Source organism: Paramormyrops kingsleyae, unplaced genomic scaffold (assembly GCF_048594095.1).
Source record: "Paramormyrops kingsleyae isolate MSU_618 unplaced genomic scaffold, PKINGS_0.4 ups27, whole genome shotgun sequence".
In the NCBI taxonomy this organism is placed as follows: domain Eukaryota; kingdom Metazoa; phylum Chordata; class Actinopteri; order Osteoglossiformes; family Mormyridae; genus Paramormyrops; species Paramormyrops kingsleyae.
Genome location: NW_027325965.1, coordinates 1,162,518 through 1,183,137, shown reverse-complemented (window position 1 = coordinate 1,183,137; position 20,620 = coordinate 1,162,518). Strand labels below are relative to the sequence as shown.

Sequence of the window (20,620 nt, the reverse complement as noted above, 5' to 3'; positions counted from 1 at the left end):
GCATGCGTGCCTGTGTGTGCGTCTGTAAGTGCCTGTATGTATGCCTGTGTGCTTGCGTGCGTCCCTGTCTGTGTGCCTGTGCGTGTGTGTGGGCCTGTGTGTGTGCGTGCCTGTGTACATGCGTGTGTCCGTACCTGTGTGTGTGCGTGCCTGCCTGTGTGCAATTGTGCGGCCAGTATGTGTCTGCGTGCGTGTCTGTGTGTGTCTGCGTGCGTCCCTGACTGTGTATGTGCCTGTATGCATGCCTGTGTGCGTGCATGCGTGCCTGTCGGTGTACCTGTCTGTGTGCCTGTGTGTGTCTTCTCCGGAGAGTCGCCACCTTGTCGTGGTGGGGAGGCTTGCGTGTGCCAAAGATCCCGAGAGCGATACCGTCTGGAGCCACGCTCCTGGTAGGGTCACCCTTGGCGGTAAGGTTGAGGGGGAGGTGCCAGACAAAGCGCGACTCAAGAAAGACCTCAACAGCGGAGCAGGCGGAGGATTGTGTCCAGGCATGCAGGTGGATCACAACAACGGCTGTGAAGGTGGAAGAAGGCTGCAGCAGAGATGGACCTTCAACTGTCTTGGAGTCCATGCCGTTGATAATAGGTTTGTCTCTGTCAAGGACCGTGTGGTGGCTGTTTATGCCCCAGTCTCCCCGTGTCATCATGGGGTTTCCCCCCACAGTCCCAAAACATGCTGTGGCGAACTCAGGTTAGAGGGATGGTGGAGAGGGCAAATCAAACGCTGAAACAGAAATTGGCCAAAATTTCAGAGACGACAGGCCTGCCCTGGGTCGATGCAGGAAGGCCGATGCGTGTTTTGTCTCCCTCACGATATGTTACACTGGAGACCGTGGATGGGGATTTTCTGACTTATCTCACAGGTCTGCGGTGAGCGATAGGTGCAGCCTGGGACCAGGTTCGTGCCAATTGGAGGAATGCGGACGGTAACCCGTTACAAGCTGTGACACCGCTCGAACCAGGGAACTGGGTGTTAGTTCGTGACTTGAGAGGGAAGAGATGGACCACGCCGAGATGGAGGGGACCACACCAGGTCCTGATGGTGACCCCTCACGCAGTGAAAGTGGAGGGAATCGACGCCTGGGTCCATCGGGTCCACTGCAGACGCGTGTCCGACCCTGGTGGTTCCTTCAAGACTGGCCCCCGAGAGGGTCACAATTGTGTGGAATCTACGGGATTCCGTACACCAATCATGATATGGCAGTCCTAAATCAAATTTGCTCCGGCTCTTTGTCCGTCTTGGCTGCTCTGCTGACTGCGTGCTTATTCACGGAGCAGACGGTCTCTTAGTCGAACTGAGTAATGGTTTGGGGTTTATTCCATCCCTTGGTGTAGCAGACCTTCAGACAGAGGTGGCTGCCCTGCAGACTGCAGTTGAAAAAGTGACCAGTCAGACACTTGACACTGTGAAGGCCGTTAAAGGTGAATTATCCACAGCGAAGCAGGTAGCTCTGCAAAACCGTGAGGCATTGGATCTCCTATTAGCTGAGAAAGGTGGTGTTTGTGCTATAGTGGGGAAAGAATGTTGCACGTACATCCCTGATTCCTCTCAGGCTGTGCAGGATCTAGAGGACGCAGTGCACAAACAGCTGTCTGAGATACATGAAGAGCATGGCCTGTTTGAGTACAGCTGGGACAATTGGTTCTCCTCACTGGTTTATCCGGGGTGATTAAACCATTAGTTTTTAGTATATTGCTTTTGCTTGTAGTGTTGCTACTAATCATATTGCTAGTTCTGTCTTCCCAGGCAAAATCTCTTATGTTCCTGCAGGCTCCCTCTTTTCCATACGTGGATGATCCTCCCATTCCTGCCTGGCTCTATGGACCTCAGCCCCCGGTCGTCATCAATGTCACCAGCAACACCAACACCGCTGGTGACTCGTGTTCCATCCAACCGCCACCGGCCCACTTCTGCCCGTTGCGCTTTCGTCCAGAGGACTACTACACCGTGGACTCTGATTATTTGTGAACAGCGCGGATCTCGCGTGTTCAAAAGGGGGGAGTGTAGAAGAAAAATTGGACATTGGTAGGCCCGGGAGGGGAGGCATATTGGGTCTGTTATGTCTTAGGCTTTAGGCAAGAAGAGATTGTTTTGAACACTGCTCTACGTTTGAGCTCCATTTGTTGGTGTTTTGTGACCAATCAGGACTTAGAAGTCCTTATAGGGAATTGGGAGTTATGCTTTATCAACTGGTGGCTCTGTGTGCTCGGGGTACTTGGTACCGAGCGCCAGAGTGTGACGGGAGCGTTTGTTGGAATTGCTGGAATAAAAGAGATTTTCTTTACTCACCAAACTGAGAGGTCCAGACTTTTATTCTAGGTAACTCTCTGTGTTATCACACTGTAAAAAACATCTGTAAAATAAGTCAAAAGTCTGCCAGACAAAACCTGTTAACGGTGAAAAATATTTTAAGATGGTTAAAATCTGTTAAAATACAGTAACTTTAACTGATAGGAATACAAATTTATGCCATACTTCAACAGGTTTTGTAAGTTTTCTATCACATTAAGTAAGTTTAATAACATTTTTCAAGGTTGAATGATTATCTGTAAAAATAAGTTGTTAAATATCCTGTAAAACATTTAATTTAACCTGTAATTTGAAGGTTTTTAAGCTATAACTAAACAAGCCTTGTCTGGTTTTGGAAGGACCAGTTATCTATATATACCACATAAAAAGACAAAAAGATCAGGTGGCAAGATAGTTTATTTTGCTTTTTCATTATTTCAGCACATTACCTATTGAAATGGAAAAAATACAGTAAGCAAATTAGTCTCCAACTTGGGACAAATAACCTTAATAACCTTAGGTAACAACTGCACAGCTTCCAAAAAATGTACAGAATTCAACTGGACCTTTTGGAACAAAGAATTAACTAGCCCTAACCCACACGAACACGGGGAGAGCATGCAAGATCCACAAAGAAAGCCTCAACGGGCATTCAACCCAGGGATCAAACCCAGGACCTTCTCACTGTGAGGCGGCAGCAGAAACCGCTGTGCCACCACACTGCCCACATATGAACATAAGAACATAAGAAATTTACAAACGAGAGGAGGCCATTCGGCCCATCAAGCTCATTTGGGGAGAACTTAACTAATAGCTCAGAGTTGTTAAAATCTTATCTAGCTCTGATTTAAAGGAACCCATGGTTTTAGCTTCCACTACACTAGCAGGAAGACTATTCCATACTCTAACTACACGCTGTGTAAAGAAGTGCTTCCTCAAATTTGTTTTAAAATGTTCTCCCGCTAATTTCCACTTATGGCCACGAGTTCTGGTATTTAGACTAATATTGAAATAGTAATTTGGCTGAACAGCATCCAGACCCGTTAGAATCTTATAGACCTGAATCATATCCCCCCTTAGTCTCCTTTGCTCAAGGCTAAACAGATTCAGTTCCGCTAACCTCTCCTCATAAGACATTCCTCTAAGACCAGGAATCATTCTCGTAGCTCTTCGTTGCACCTTTTCTAAAGCAGCAATGTCCTTCTTGAGGTATGGTGACCAAACCTGCACACAGTATTCTAGGTGGGGTCTTACCAAGGAATTATATAAGTGTAACATCACCTCCCTTGACTTATACTCCACACACCTAGAGATATAACCCAACATTCTATTGGCCTTTTTTATTGCTTCCCCACACTGGCGAGAGTGGGACATGGAAGCATCAACATACATACCTAGATCTTTCTCGTAATCAGCTACCTTTATTTCAGTGGAACCCATAAAATATCTGTACTTTATATTTCTGCTCCCTGCATGGATTACCTTACATTTATCTGTGTTAAATTTCATCTGCCAAGTATCAGCCCATTCGCTAATTAAATCCAGATCCCTTTGAAGCCTCTCTGCTGCTAGATCAGTATCTGCTACACCGCCCACCTTGGTGTCGTCTGCAAATTTAACCAATTTACTGTATGTATTTGTGTCAATATCATTAATGTAAATTAGGAACAATAGTGGTCCTAAAATTGAACCCTGCGGTACCCCACTATGAACGGAGGCCCACTGTGACATTGTGCCTCTAATAACTACTCGCTGCTTCCTGTCAGTTAGCCAGTTTTTGATCCAAACTGCCACAGTTCCTAAAATCCCTGCAGCTTTAAGCTTTAGCAAGAGCCGTTTGTGGGGGACAACATCAAAGGCCTTCTGGAAATCTAAGTAAATCACATCATAGGCCTTTTTGTGATCAATTTCACTTGTAGCTTCCTCAAAGAACTCAAGTAGATTCGTTAAGCAGGATCTACCTCTCCTAAATCCATGTTGGCTATCCTTTATAATGTTATTTGCATCTAGGTAATCTACCATTTTCACTTGAATTATAGCTTCCATTATTTTTCCAGTAATGCTAGTTAAACTGATTGGCCTATAGTTTGCTGGATTACTTCTATACTTCTATAGATTCTAACGGGTCTGGATGCTGTTCAGCCAAATGACTATTTCAATATTAGTCTAAATACTAGAACTCGTGGCCATAAATGGAAATTAGCGGGAGAACATTTTAAAACAAATTTGAGGAAGCACTTCTTTACACAGCATGTAGTTAGAGTATGGAATAGTCTTCCTGCTAGTGTAGTGGAAGCTAAAACCCTGGGTTCCTTTAAATCAGAGCTAGATAAGATTTTAACAACTCTGAGCTATTAGTTAAGTTCTCCCCAAATGAGCTTGATGGGCCGAATGGCCTCCTCTCGTTTGTAAATTTCTTATGTTCTTATGTTCTTATCCGTTAACCAGTTATCAATCCAGGTCGCTACAGTTCCTAAAATACCTGTTGCTTTGAGTTTAAATAAGAGCCTCTTGTGGGGGACAACATCAAAAGCCTTTTGGAAATCTAAGTAGATGACATCATAGGCCTTCTTATGATCAACTTCCTGAGTAGCTTCCTCAAAAAACTCCAACAGATTTGTTAAACAGGATCTATCTCTCCTAAATCCATGCTGGCTATCCCTCAAAATGTTATTTGAGTCCAGGTAATCTACCATTTTCTCTTTGATTATAGCCTCCATAATTTTACCAGTTATACAAGTTAGACTGATTGGCCTATAGTTTGACAAATTACTTCTATCCCCTTTTTTGAAAATGGGCGTTATGTTGGCATGCTTCCAATCAGAAGGTACCACACCTTCAGATAAGGATTTTTGAAACAGTAATGTTAAGGGTCGGCAAATAATATCCCTCATCTCTTTTAACACTATAGGTAAGATGCCATCAGGGCCCTGTGATTTATTTATTTTGAGCTTAGCTAGGCTTTGCAAAACATCAGCTTCAATTATATATATATTAGTTATAGACGATGTTGGATTAGTAATAAGAACTGGTAAGTTACTAGTGTCCTCAACAGTGAATACCCGTGCAAAACTATCATTGAACTCATTTACTATGTCAATGTCGTTTTCAATTATAAGACCCTTACTATCCTGCAGATTAGTAATTCCAGCTTTTAGAGCTCTTTTAGAATTAAAATACTGGAAGAAACTTTTAACGTCATCCTTAGCCTCCAATGCGATCTTCCTTTCGACATTCCTTTTAGCTCGTCTAATGTCATTTTTTAATTCAGCCTGTAGATTTAGATACTCTTGCTTTATTATGTCATCATCAGTTATTTTCCATCTCTGGAACAAAGCCCTTTTCCTCCTTACTTTATACTTTATTTCCCTATTAAACCACCTAGGTTGCAATTTCCTAGATTTATTCTTGCTGGAAACAGGTATGAAGTCCTCTTGCACTTGCAATAATGTGCTTTTAAAAAATTCCCATGCCTCTTCAACAGTTTTGTTATTTAACTCCATCCAGTTCACAGTTTCTAGTTTTAATCTCATACAATTGAAGTTAGCCTTCCTAACATTATATATTTTTGATTTGGACTTTGCTCTTCGGGCACTAAACTTAACCTCAAATTTAACCATGTTATGATCGCTACTGTCAAGTGGTTCTAAAACGTCTAATTTACCAATCCTGTCCTGGTTATTAGACAAAACAAGATCAAGAATGGCATCTCCCCTGGTAGGGGTGTTAACAAACTGAGTAAAAAAACAATCCTGTACTAATTCCACTATCTCAAGTTCATTTTCAGAAGAGCCAGCAACAATGTCCCACTGCATCCCCGGTAGATTAAAATCACCCATAACTACCACATCATTTTTATTGCTCATAATCCTAATATCACTGTATAACAATCTGCTTTCCTCAGCAGCTACATTGGGTGCTCTGTAACAAACACCGACAATTAGGCTATTTGAGTTTGTAGCATCTAATTTTACCCATATAGCTTCCGTACTTTTACTTATATCAGTAAGCTCCCTTGCCTGCAAGTTTTCCTTTACATATACTGCAACACCACCTCCCTTCTTACCTATACGGTCTTTACGGAACAATGTGTAACCATCCATATTATATTCTTGTCCATCCTTATCACTCAACCACATTTCAGTTATTGCTATAATATCATAAGAGTCTGATGAGATAAGAGCCTCTAAATCATGAATTTTATTCCTAATACTCCTGGCGTTTAAATACAGACAACAAAGGGTAGGACTATTACAGTGCCTACTTATAATATAATTTTTTGGGGCTTTCCATTTCCCCCCAGTTACATACTTAACTAACCTCCCTGCCCCCCCAGTCCCTAGTTTAAACATTCCTCAACTACTCTACAAATACGCCTTCCCAGTACACTGGTTCCCCTCCGGTTCAGATGCAACCCATCCGGCTTGAACAGGTCCCACCTGTTCCAGAAGGTCCTCCAGTGCCCCATAAACCTAAACCCCTCTTTCCTACACCATCCTTTTAGCCACGCATTTAATCTCCTTATCTCAGCTAACTTAGCCTGACTTGCGCGTGGCACGGGGAGTATTTCAGAAAATACCACCATGGACGTTCTGCTTCTAAGCTTATTGGCGACTTCTATAAATTTATCCTGCAGAACAGCCCATCTACCCTTGCCTATGTCGTTGGTGCCAACATGCACCACGACAACTGGATCCACCCCAGCTGGTCGCAAACCTTGACCATGAGTGAGTCCACTAGCTTACATCGCTCGCAGATGAAGTCCGACTGGACACTAACGTCCAGAAGGGCAAACATCTTGCAAACGCAACACTGAGCCGGCCCCATAATTAACTAACTCACTATGGCCCCGTACTCCCAGCCCAGTAAATTTATATAGTGTATTTAACTATAAAGATTAATTTGCGTAACAATAAATGCAGTAACGTGCGGAGTACACTAAAATAAGTTATTACTTGTGTTAAAATGGAACTTAATTATTATTTTATTTAAAATTTTAAACCTGATAAATTTACTACTACTTACCAGAAGAACCTCTGCCTGAACCAAGTATGAACTAAAAACAAGGCGAAATCGAAGTTGCTCTTGGGAGGTCGAAAAACCACAAAAACCCCCTCACAGCAGGCTACTGCCGGAGCGGGAAAAAAGTGGAAAATGTCCTCCCGGCCCCGACTGGCGACCGAGCAAAGCTCAGGAGCAACTGTCCTTTTCCGGCGCCGGGTAGTGATACCGACGTTAGATACTATTAGTTATAATCGCCCTGCGGGTGTTTGTTACGGAGTTTAAACGCGGACAGAAAAACGCCGCTCACGCGACACCCGCAGCTCTCTGTCGGTAATAATCGCGCTGTTAATTAACAGACAGGACAGACAAGCACTCACGCCGACCGAAATAAGAACAATAAATAGAAATAAACAGCCACCCACGTAAACAGGTAAAGCACACAAACACTCAAAACACTCCAAAAAACAATCCCAAACAATCCCAAACAATCGCTGCAGCTCAACACCACTCTCTCGCAGCAATCCCAGCAATCCTCGCAGCAATCCCAGCAATCCTTCTTTGTGCCAGTAGCTCTGGTTCTGGGTATCTTACTATAGGTAAGATGCCATCAGGGCCCTGTGATTTATTTATTTTGAGCTTAGCTAGGCTTTGCAAAGCACTGACGTGGAGAATTCCTCCCGCTGTGCAGTGTCCTTTGCAAGTGGAGGAAGTTCATGCCGAACTTTATTCACCGTGCCCAGTAGCGTTGTTTTGCGCTGAAGCAGTCTGTGTGAGAGTGCCAGTGAGGTGAAGAAATTGTCCGTTGTGACATTTCTCTCATCATCCAAAAATGGCTCCATCAGATTCATGACCACGTTCTCTGCCAGCCTCTCCCACTTCTGACGACTGGGGTCCTTTCCGAAGTAAGGGGATGCATTGCAGACATATTCGGTCTCCAAATCTGCGGCCATCCAGAACTTGATCCCAAATTTGTCCGGCTTGGATACGATATACTGCTTGAATGGACAAGGAACCTTGGTAGGGAACAGCCGTTCATCTATGGTCATGTGTTCTCCTGGAGTGAAACTCTCAGCACAGTTCTTAGTGAAGCATGTCCAAATGTCAGAGATCGCAGCAAATTTGTCTTTATTAGTCCCACAAGTGGAAAATTGCATCGTCACGGCAGAAAAGTGGACAGTGCAAGACAAGAGTAGCAAAATTAAAAATAATAGAATAAAAACTGTACCAACAGTACAGTATAAAAGTGCACTATACAAACAATCTGGAAACATAAATTTGGATGAGTATATTGAAAAATATTTATATATATATGTGTGTATATGTAAACAGATAAATATATGTATGTATAAATAGAGTGTATGTATATTATGTACAGAGTGGATATATAAATATATGTACAACACTGGATATATCTATATGGACAGGCACGCAATGGAGTGACAGGGATTGACAAGAACTAATATTGCACATAGAAACTACCATGGTGTATTGGATGTGTGTGTTTGTTAGTCTATGTGTGTGGGGTCAGCTGCAAGGACTTTGTTGCAGAGTCTGACAGCGAACAGCATTTGAGCATAAGTATCTGAGTGAAGGTATTTGTTAACCTGGAGAGGCGCTTCTATGGGGTCACCTGTCTGTGTGGGACCATGTTGTTCATACTGCAGACAGTGAGTACATTACGCCTGCCTGTCCATGTTACATCGCAGGATTGACCTGATCAAACTTAGGCATCTTGAGTGTGAACTGGATCATTAGCACCTAATAGCTGTGCTTTTATTATAGGTGCTCCACATTTTATTTACATTTTAAAAATATTTCCCCTCTTTCCATATTTAGCTGTGAGGTCTTCGGCAATGCCACTCGTTTTGTGTCACACTGTTGGGTGTCAGCAGGAGCCAGCTGACTTTCTATTTACTTGTCTCACCTCGTCTCAGTGACCTCCCATCATCAGCAAGGAACGGGAGAGATATATGTTGTCAGCTGAGCTCTAGTCTCCTTCTTATGTTCCCCTTCTGTTCAAGTAATGACCAGCTCCTTTTTTGAAGCTTACTCCAGCCTGAGATTTGGTTAGTCTGTTGTTTGACTAAAGTGTTTTTAACTTCCACAGAACTCTGGGGGCTGGCCGGGGATGGTCAACTTCCTGTGCAGGGTCACAGGGGGTCTGGAGACTATCCTGAAAGCTATGGGCACAAAGCAGGGAATAACCCAGGACGTGGTGCCAACTAGGGCTGCACGATTTGGGGAAAATATCGAATCGCCATTTTTCTGACAGAAATTGCGATTACGATTTGATTTGCGATTAAATTTTTTTACTGTATGTCAAGCTTCAGTTCAATATTCAGTGTGTAGTCATTTTAAAACATATGACACAGGATGAGATACCATCAGTATTAACTGGTCTATATTCTAATGCAAGGATGAGAATTTAAAGATGTGATGTGTCAAGTTAAACAAAGTAATAATGAAAACAATTGCAGCATAAAGAAAAATAGCGATCTTGCAGGTAACGCCTCAGTGGATCTGTTTGGGCGGTAGGCGAACTGTAATGGGTCTATGGAATTTGGGATGGATGAACAGATTAAGTTCTTTACCAGCCTTTCAAACACCTTCATGGCCAGAGATGTTAGGGCTACCGGGCGGTAGTCATTCAGGCTGGAGGGCTTGTTGTGCTTCGGAACGGGAACTGTGGTGGACCGTTTAAAACACGTTGGCACAATAGACAGAGCTAGGGACTCATTGAAGATCTTAGTGAAAACACCAGTCAGCTGATAAGCGCAGCATCGCAGGACTCGTCCTGAAATCCCGTCTGGTCCCGCTGCTTTTCTGATGCTCACCTGCTTCAGAGCCCGGCGCACATCGCGCTCTGCCAGGCTAACCAGAGCCGCGCTGCTGTCCTCGCTCACCGAGATCAGACTGTTGTTGTCTCCGCGGTGAGAGCTGTTTATCTCAAACCGCGCGAAGAACGCGTTCAGCTCGTCGGCGAACACAGCGTCAGTGCTCAACGCAACGGCGTGTTTATTCTTATAGTCCGTGATTGTATATATTCCTTGCCACAGTCGGCGGGAGTCATGAAGGTGAAAATATGACTCCACCCGTTTCCGGTTTTAACAGCAGGCGCTGTTAGAACTACTTAAGACTTCCGAGTTGGCGTGTAATCAGCGTGGACGCTGGTAGCTATGACCATGCTGGGACTGATGTATCTCCAAGCTTAACTTCTGGCGTATCCTGCTAATACTGGGACAGGTATGTGTTGTTAATCCTGTACATGTCTTTGTCATGTCAGGATATTATGATTGGCCTGTTTGCATTTTTACCGTGTCCATGTTGTATTGTTTGTTTCAGAACATTACACTGCAGTCTGGGGTAACCTGTTGCATGTATTGTTTGCCCAGGCTGTTTTAAACTGTTTTGTATACTACCCAATTGGGAGTTAAGTGTTGCTTTATTCAGTGTGTGTCAGGGTCAGCCCCTGCTGTGGTCCTACCGAGTCCCTTCCCCGTTTGACCAGCAGGCATTGCTGGTCATCCCGTCCTTCATGTTTGTCTTCAAGTTTCCCCTGTTCTGTTGGCCTCATGGTTCAACACCTTGAGTGTCTGGTTGTCTTTGTACCTTCTGTCCTGTGTTTGAATCCCACCTCCTGTTTTTGTATTTTGCTCCCTAGTTTGTCTAGTTATTGTATTTGGTGATTTTTGGTTTTTGGTTTTGTTCCTTGTGCCCCTGCTTGTCTTAATTACCTGTCTGTAATTCCCCAGTGTTCTGATTACTTGGTTAGTTCTTAGTTTCCCTGTTTAGTTCCTTTTGAGTATTAGTTTCACCTGTACCCCGTTTCCCTGGTCTTTCTTAATTAGCCTCACCTGTCCTGTGTTAGTCTCGTTAACCCTTAGTATTTTAGTTCCTGCTTCTGTTCAGTTCCCTAGTGGTTCATTGTGTTCTGTTTCATGGATGTTAGATGGTTTAGATATTTTCAGTGTTCAACGTGTATTTTGGTTTTGTTATTTAGTTTTTGTTAATCCCTTTTTAGTTTTGATCCCTCGTGGTCCTTTTGGTTTTGTTGTGTTTTCTGTTTTATTTAATAAACCCCTTTTCTGTTCCTTGAGCCGCAAGTGGGTCGTCCACCCTTTTTCTGTGCCTGCACTATGCCTCGCTCCCGTGCCCGAGCCGCCCGGATCCATGACAGTGTGCTAGTTTACAGTATATGCTCTCTGATAATTAGCATTCACGTAGCTAATGTATACATGTTTGTTGTTGCTGGTAAGTTTCTGTCAAACTCTAGTATTTTAAAACATTAGCATTCGCTAGCTGTTCCCTAGCCATTTAGCTAGTGGTTCTTAATGGATGAGTCATCATTTAACTGAACACAAGCACTTAATTGTGTGTCTGATTTATAGGTCCATATGGCTATGTTGCATGGCTAGCTGCTGTTCTCTGTACTGTGTGAATGTGGTGCTGCTCATAGCTTTATGTATTTATTTTTTTTCTTCTGTTTCTTTGTTGTGCATTTTGTTTTCCTCTAGCCTGTGCGCTGTAGCTTAAGTGTAATTGCTCTGTACGCCACAGGCTAGAGTGGGTTTATTTTTTTATTTGTATTTTTTTCTTTTTATCATTCTTATTGTCTAGTCCCTTAGCCCCCTCCTTTATCCTTAATCAACCTGGGTGCTGCTTGCACAGGGTTGCCTAATGTGTTTGAGGGAGATTACACTGGAAAGCTGGGTTCCCTAGCCTTTTTTTGTGTTAACCATTGAAAGTCTTGCAGTTCCACATAGTGTGAAGCTGTTTTGTTTGCCCCAGCTGTTTTAAACTGTTTTGTATACTACCCAATTGGGAGTTAAGTGTTGCTTTATTCAGTGTGCGTCAGGGTCAGCCCCTGCTGTGGTCCTACCGAGTCCTGAACTGCAAGACTTTCAATGGTCACTTAAGGTACCTGAGTACTGTGAGGGTTGCAGGGTATTGGATTGAAGTGTATATTAGGATAAGTGGGTTTGCACAGTCACGTGTGGTATAGAAACCCTAGCTTCCCACCAGTGTGTCTACCCGCCCTTGGTTCAATAGGCCTCTGTCCCAATGTCTTGGTGATTTGTTTTCTTTTTTCATCTTCCCCTTTTTGTCTGTTTACTGTCCCTTCCCCAACATCAAGGTAGTGACCTATTTAATTGGTGACCAATCAAGAATATTTGTTGTTAAAGGTTGTACTTTTATATTTCTGTAAAACCTGCATCTGTACTTCTTATTAGAGCATTGTTCCCTTGCTCTGGCACACTCAGTAGGTAGTGAATCGCAAGGGGTGGCGTAGTCAGTGTACAGTAAGGGGCGCCACAACTAATAACACTCAAAATACCGTAATGTTCATCATAACAGAGTGGCTGTTCTGTCCTGAAACCGTAAAGCTGGAATTTTTTTAAACATAATATGCATTTTATAAAAAGAAGTTCTCAGATGACACCGCCATTAAGACTCAAAAAATTGGCCAAAAATGATGTAGAGAAGTGCAAACGTGATGAAAGTCGTACCCCTCGTTGCACAACCTCATAAAGGTTTTGTTTTTTTTAAATGATCATTCTGGTTGTTTTTTTTGCAACCAATTTTTTATTGGGTTTTACTACAATGCACAAAAAAGTGACACATCAAAAACTGTTCAACATACAAAACAAAAAAAAACACCAGAACCAAACCCCCCCCACCGGAGCAAGACATTAAAGGAAACAAAAGAATATACATCTATATACATACACAGTAATATACATACAGCAATAATAAATAAAACACATACACCTATAAATGCAAATGCATGCACACCCCCAGACATCCACATAGATACACAACACACACACCAAATATATTGCCATATAGCATATCTACATAACCGTACCAGAACATAAGAACATAAGAAATTAACCAGACACAATAGGTGATGTGCTCTCCTCAATGTACTGTAGTACAAGTGAAGCATTACGCTCCCAATTGTTGATAGTAACGTCTGAGGCACCATTTATTCAAGCAGCAGACAGCTCCAACATGATCAGATTGTAAAGGGAAGCCCTCCAGACTATGAAAGTGCAACGACTCGGGTCTTTCCACCTTGAGACCAACAGAAGCTTTGCAGCGACAGAGGATAAAGAAATCGTCTGTTGCTGAGAAGGGGAAAAAGAAAGGAGAGAGAACTCTAAGAGTAACAGAGATTGAGGAGAACAAGGGACAGTCACATCCAGCAGATCAGAAAGAAAGGAGGAGACCGCATACCAAAGAGCGGCCACAGGTGGACATTCCCAGAACATACCAAGGGCTCTAAGTGGGCACAATTTACAAAGGGTATCAGGATCGAGAGCCATAGCGAAGCGCAATCGTGGAGTACAGTACATCCTGTGCACAAAACTAAACTGAACGTGCTGGTGATTGGGATTTCTAGAAGCCCGCTTAATATTTTTAAAAATGGTGCGCCAGCACAATGGAGAAGGAGAAGAGATATCACCCCATTTACGGGCAACAGGTGGAATAACCTGACCAGCATTACGCAAAAACATGTCCAGCGTGGAGACTGGTCTATTAGATTTGGACAGGGAAGCCACAAATTTGCAAAAGGGGTGAATAGGCAAAGGAGCAGAGAAGGAAATCCCACATGTTCTGAAGACAGATCGCAGTTGTAGAAAGAAAAAGAAGGAAGAAGGAGGGATAGGAAATTTAGAGCTGAGAGCCTGGAACGTGAGGAGGCCAGAGTCATCAAATAGATCACCCAAAACACGGATTCCGGACGAGATCCACCGGGAGTTTGTGATGGGCTGACCACCAATGTTAAGCGCTCTATTAAGAAATACTGGTGTATTTGAGTGCCAGACAGGGACAGAGCCAGTGCGCTTCTCGACCCGATGGAAAATCTGCACAGCATAAGACACAATTGAGCCTAGCACAGGTTTAGCTGCCTTAGCTTTCAGGGAGAGAAAAGGGAGATGTTGCAGCTGATGCGGACGCGCCAGATTCTCCTCTATTGGAAACCAGGAAGGCGGTGATGGGGGAGGCTGAAGCCAGTGCCAGACCGAACGGAGAACAAAGGACCAGTGGTACCATTCATATTCCGGTAGAGCGAGACCCCCATCATCTCTAGAAAGAGTAAGAAAGGAGTACCTTATGCGAGGCTTGCGGGCATTCCAGAGAAAGGACGTTACTGTCGACCGGACATCTTTCAAAAAGTGGGAAGGGGGCGGCAAAGGAAGCATAGCACTTAAGAAATTTAAGCGGGGCAAAAAAAAAATTTCCCAGAGGAAACTCCAATTAAGCCTGTCAAAGGCCTTCTCGGCATCCAATGAGAAAAGAGCAGTGGGAGAATAATCATTTTTAACAATATGCAGAAGACGACGCATATTGTCGGCTGCGTAGCGAGCTGAAATAAAACCGGTCTGATCGGGATGTACAATCATAGCTATCATTAACTGAAGGCGGCGAGCCAACACCTTAGCCAATAGCTTAACATCAGAGTTCATTAAAGATAGGGGACGGTAGCTGGAACAATCAGCAGAGTCTTTGCCCTGTTTTAAAAGCAAAGAGATTATCACAGAATTTAAAGCGGGGTGGAGCTGAGAGGAGCGTATGGCGGAGGACAGCATACGAAACAGAGGGGAGGCTAACTGTGCCCAGAAGGTGAGCAGCACCTCAGCTTGAATACCATCCATCCCAGGAGCTTTATTCTTAGAAAATGACTTAAGGGCCTCAGTGAGCTCACAAAATGTAATGGGGGCTTCCAGTAGTAAGGCATCCTGCTGAGCAAGTATAGGGAGAGAAGCCAGGGAAAAAGGCGAGTCCAGGGCTGTCTGAGATGGAGGGCTGTCGGATAAGTAGAGATCCTTATAGAAATCAAGAAAACGGTCATTAATTTCAGAAGGCTTGGTGGTTACAGCTCCATCCTTGAATTTTACACTTGAAAAGTGTCACACTGGCGGAGCCTAAGCGCCAACAACTTACCAGGCCACTAGCGTAATACCGTGTCCTAGTGCGATGTACAAGAAATTCAGCCTTACGCAAAAGTAAACCATTGCGTTCGGCCCGCACCCTGGCGATACGAGCCTCATGCGCTTGGTCCAAATGCACCAATGCACTCCAAATGTGTCTCCTGCAAAAAAGCAATGTCCACCCTATTTCTAAACAAAATGTCTGTGACACTAGAGCGCTTCTGAGGGGTCGAAAGCGTCCTCACGTTCCAGGTAGCCATAACTAAGTTAGCCATCAGCAGCTATAAAAGACATAGATCCACAGCACAATACTGGAGAGAGAGAGACAAAGAGGGAGACGTCAATAGAGTAGCACATCGTTAGAGAAGGAATTAGTGAAAACAGACAACCCATAAACAAATAAGCTCCAGTAATACAAACCCCTAACACCCCATAAGAAAGAACACCATCATCCAATGAGCCGAAGGGCGCGAACCCCAAGGCAAAACAACCACAAAACACCCCCCTCCCCCCCATCCCCCCAGAACAGCGCGGGGCCAAAAGCCAGCGCGTGACACGCAGGGGATAAGGCATGCGTGAATACTCAAGCCCGCCGGCCACCCCCGGCGTAAACTACAAAGCAAAATCAACTATAGAACAGACACAAAATCGTTAACAGAAAAGCACCCGATTTATATACTCCACACGCACAGTGTGACCGCAATATAATAACAGGCAAACAACAAAGCAGACCGAATAGGCATATTAAATTGGCCAGGACCCGGTGGAGGTGAAAGCGCCGATTGCCTGAAGAGCTTCTTCTGGGTCGGTAAAAAACCACTGGTTACCCGCAAAAGAAAGGCGAACTTTAGTCGGGTACAACAGAAAAGCAGGAACACCAGCTTCCCGAGCCTTCTTCAGAACGGGGGACATAGCCTTGCGAGCTCGAGCCGTCTGGCCGCTGTAATCGGCGAAAAAAAGGATTTTTCGTCCCTCGAAACGAACCCAGTGAACCCAGAACATGCTGAGCCCTCCAGCTCCACCTTCTGGATCCCTGTGGGCCCTAACAGCACGTGGCAGCAGCTTGAGATCGAAGGCCGCAACTACCTGCAGAAGCTGGATGAGCTCAGCATCCCCGAGGGACTCTGGAGCATTACGGACTACGGTGATGATCACACCGTGGTCATGTCCGTGCATGTCTCCGTGCATGTGAGCAGTTCTCTGCGAACATGGGGCACGAGGCAGGAGGAGAGGCCTCCTCAGAGGCCCGCTGGCACCAGTCAGAGGAAGCGCAAGGCCGAGCCCGACGACACCAGCGGCTCAAGTTCTCCTCCACCGCACAAGAGGCCCATGCGCTTCTGACTGGATTCCATGTTTTTACGCTGTAAGTTACATTTTTATTTCAACATAATTAGAAGATCCCGCAGGAAAATATTAGTCAGTTACTTAATAAATGACCAAAAAGTAGTTGAATAGGACAGCTGGCCAACGTGTCTGTGTGCTTCCACTGACTGGCACCCTGACATATACAGTATAGTGATGGATTCGAAATCTCATCGAGTAACAGATGTTGTTAAAAATCATTATATGTCAGGGTGCCAGTCAGTGGAAGCACACAGACACGTTGGCCAGCTGTCCTATTCAACTACTTTTTGGTCATTTATTAAGTAACTGACTTAGGACTGGACGATATGGCAAAAAATTATATCACGATATATTTCTTAATTTTGGTCGATACGGTATAATTCCGATATCGATATGGACAATATTAAAAAGCCTCAGGAAAAAACTGCCGAGGACACACACAATGGATGTCTGCAAACTGAATTTGCAAAGTCTATAATACCTCCAGGCTCCTCCTATTAAAATTATATAATTTTTTTTTTTAATAAAAACAGTACAAAAAAAAATAAGGTTCACTTTTTATTTGTATTTAGCCTGTACAAACAAGAAATGTGAAATAAACTATCAAATAAATAAAACTCTTAGACTCAGCTTATTAACAATAATATATTTCCATTTAAACTAGAACAGGCTGATAATTCATATACAGTCGAACCCAGTTATGTCGCCGGCCTAGGAGGTTGCCAAAAAGCGTCGAGATAACCGATGATCGAGATAACCGAAAACCAATATGGCAGCAATATATTAACATGTGCTTGAAATTTATTTATGTGCATTAATAACTGAGAATGTACATGCACAGGTTTTTGGTGTTTTTGGCATTGCCGCGATTTGTTTGACGTGATCGGCATAATATAAATATGTACATGCATCGGGGCCGGTTCTAGACATGCATATATGAGGGGGCAGACATAAATGTGAAGGGGGCACATGGTGGCGACAAAGGCGGTAAAGGGGTGGGGTGGTGCTCTGGATAACAGTTTTTGTCATGTAATTGGATTGCACTTTGTCAGGCCTCTACCCTAAGACCTGTCCAACTTGGGTGTCCCACCTGAAGGCTAAGCTTCTGCTGGTGTAGCTCTTAGGGTCACTGAGGCACGCAAACCCCCTGACCACATAAGGTGGCAATCCCTCAGGGGGAAAACTGAAAAATATTCCTCATCAGATTAAAACAAGTAAAAACATGACATTTACCTTAATTGGATGGCCTATATCAAACATATTTGAACCCAACAAAACACTTTTCACTATTGCCAATATTACCAAAACTAAAAAGGGTAGGCTAAGTTATGAAAAAGAAAAAATCAATTCACCGAGTCTTGAAATATAAAACTGAAAAATAGGATCGGTCAGGGTTCATTTCACTACATGTTGTACTTGTTATAACTATGTATGTGACGAATAAAGAATCTTGAAATCTTGAAATCACAACGAACAAGTCGCTCAATGAGAATGAATGACGTAACTGACTGGCTAAGCTGCTTCTAGCGCCGAGGTGGTTAAAATGGTACGGTCCACACTAGGGGTGTCTGAAATAGTTTTACATAAAATTTTCCTATATGGTGAGGTTATCTTTCTTTAAAAAAAAAAAAACAAAAGAAAAATGTTAAGACCCCCCCCCCAAACTGCTATTTTTGTCTATTTGGGGGGGTCTTGATCGGGGGGGTACTGGAGGGTACAGTACCCCCCGATCAAGACCCCCCCAAATAGACAAAAATAATTCGAACCATGATCTCACGAGTCGTTATGATTTTGACGAGAGAGATTGCTGCTTCCCCTCCCGCAATCGCGCAGCTCATTTCGCTCTGCCCTGCCTACTGAGAAACGGACTCATTTGCATACTAACAGTGATTGGATGTTTAGCTGGGGGGAGGGTGAGTGGGGGATCTCTGCCGAGTGCAGTGTGAGCCCGCGCACAAACAGAAAGAGCGAACAAGAAGTGAAACTTATCATCTCGTTTGTGCCTTTTTCAGTGGATTTTTCAGCTACTGTAGTAAATCTTGTCCATATTCAGTTTGTGGGTAATTATTATTTTCTTCCTCAACTTCTAAAAGTTTGATTTAAGGGGGCAGGACGTTTGCTTAAGGGGGCGTTGCCCCAGCGTAGAGCCGGCCCCGACATACATATTGGCTAACAAAAGGCATATGCACCAACTAACAGCAGAAATTTACTAGTATACAATAAAAACCACCGTCGTTTCTCGATACAAACCTTTAATTATATTCTCCAAAATTGAAAACACAAAGATCGCTCACAAAAAACCTGCGGGGTGTACTGTAGTTCGTTTTTACAAAAAGCTAACCAGTGTCAAAATTAAATTCACGAGTCATTTCGCTCTGACACAGCTCTGATAAGTATCATACACGCGGTTACTATGGTTTCTAAAATGCTTTGTTGCTTTTGCCTTTAACAGTCTGCTTGAAAACAAATGCTTCAATATTATTTATGCTGTCTAAAAAAGTTTTACCTGGATCGCGTTTCACAGCTGCGTTGTTTAGCAAATTACCCTGCGAATGCGATTTGAATACGCGCTGTTTAGCACTTGTGATACATTTTTAAAAGCCGGCGAATCGTCACGGGGATCGAGATAACCAATGTTAAGTGCCGAATTTGGCGGTTCCACTTCAAAAACGCCAACTTAATAGGGTTGGCGAGTTAACCGAGGACGAGATAAGTGGGTTCGACTGTGTGTGTGTGTATATATATATATATATATACACGAATATATATGAATATATATATACACGAATATATATGAATATATATATATTCAAATGTATATCGAAATATAGGAAATGTGTTTAAAAATCGTATCACCGTTATTGAAAAAAAATTCTATCGCGATATATATTGATATCGAATTATTGTCCAGCCCTAAACTGACTAATATTTTCCTGCGGGATCTTCTAATTATGTTGAAATAAAAATGTAAGTTACAGCGTAAAAACATGGAATCCAGTCAGAAGCGCATGGCCCTCTTGTGCGGTGGAGGAGAACTTGAGCCGCTGGTGTCGTCGGGCTCGGCCTTGCGCTTCCTCTGACTGGTGCCAGCGGGCCTCTGAGGAGGCCTCTCCTCCTGCCTCACGCCCCATGTTCGCAGAGAACTGCTCACATGCACGGAGACATGCACGGACATGACCACGGTGTGATCATCACCGTAGTCCGTAATGCTCCAGAGTCCCTCGGGGATGCTGAGCTCATCCAGCTTCCGCAGGTAGTTGCGGCCTTCGATCTCAAGCTGCTGCCATGTGCTGTTAGGGCCCACAAGGATCCAGAAGGTGGAGCTGGAGGGCTCAGCATGTTCTGGCTCAATCTGACTTCCAGGTTGAGTGTCAGAAGCCACAGATAATGATGGAGATGAGGGCTCATCTTCACCCCAGGCCAAGGGGAGAGCCTCAGGAAGCCCATTAGCATCCTCAGTCGTGGATGCTGGAGCTGCAGGGGAAGCCGCCCTTCTAGAGCTGGGTGATGGCAGCTCCTGTCCGTAATGGTCATCCTCCTCAGCTGGTGATTCTCCATCCCCATGCTGGACACCAGTCTCTGTACCATGATGTACCACTTGCAGCCATGCAGTTGCTACGTGCAATAGGCTGGGATCCAACTCCTCCCCAGTGAGCCGCCAATAAAATGAAGGGACACTGAGGGCCAGAGACTGCAAGTTCTCCATGGTCAGTGGGCTCCTCTCGAAGTTCACGACCAGAATGGAGATGAACTTGTCCTCCACAAACTCATGAACTGGGACAAAATGGAACACAGAGAGATATATAAGAACATGACAATAACTGGATAAATACTCTACTACAAAATCAGTTTAAAATGAGTCCATGGGCTTCAGATTGTCAGATAAATGAAATAATGTGAATTACCGATAAAGCTAAGAAAGCTAAACCAGAAGACAAGATCCATGCATACGCTTACTCTCACACATATCCAAATGAATAAATATTAAATGAAACACATTTAGTCCTGCACTTTTGTCACTAACAGTGATCTTGCTTTTCATTTTC

The 20,620-nt window shown here is 43.8% G+C and overlaps 1 protein-coding gene and 2 long non-coding RNA genes across 11 annotated transcripts in view; 1 reads left to right on the top strand and 2 right to left on the bottom strand.

Annotated features, from left to right (window-relative positions):
• LOC140583970 (uncharacterized) overlaps positions 1-7,543 on the bottom strand; it is a 129,418-nt gene extending 121,875 nt beyond the window's left edge. Inside the window, exon 1 of the long non-coding RNA XR_011986033.1 lies at positions 7,315-7,543. This is a non-coding gene — a long non-coding RNA (uncharacterized lncRNA). The remainder of the gene's footprint in view (positions 1-7,314) is intronic.
• Positions 13-2,293, top strand: LOC140583964 (uncharacterized). The gene is made up of 2 exons (XR_011986027.1): positions 13-585; positions 863-2,293. It is a non-coding gene; the product is annotated as an uncharacterized lncRNA (long non-coding RNA).
• A 12,069-nt stretch (positions 7,544-19,612) lies between the features above and the next one.
• The window catches only part of LOC140583972 (uncharacterized), a 127,010-nt gene continuing 126,002 nt past the window's right edge, over positions 19,613-20,620 (bottom strand). For all 9 annotated transcript variants that reach the window (XM_072707897.1, XM_072707896.1, XM_072707889.1 and 6 more), the window contains one exon: positions 19,613-20,348. The gene's annotated coding sequence lies outside the window, so the exon portion shown is untranslated. The remainder of the gene's footprint in view (positions 20,349-20,620) is intronic.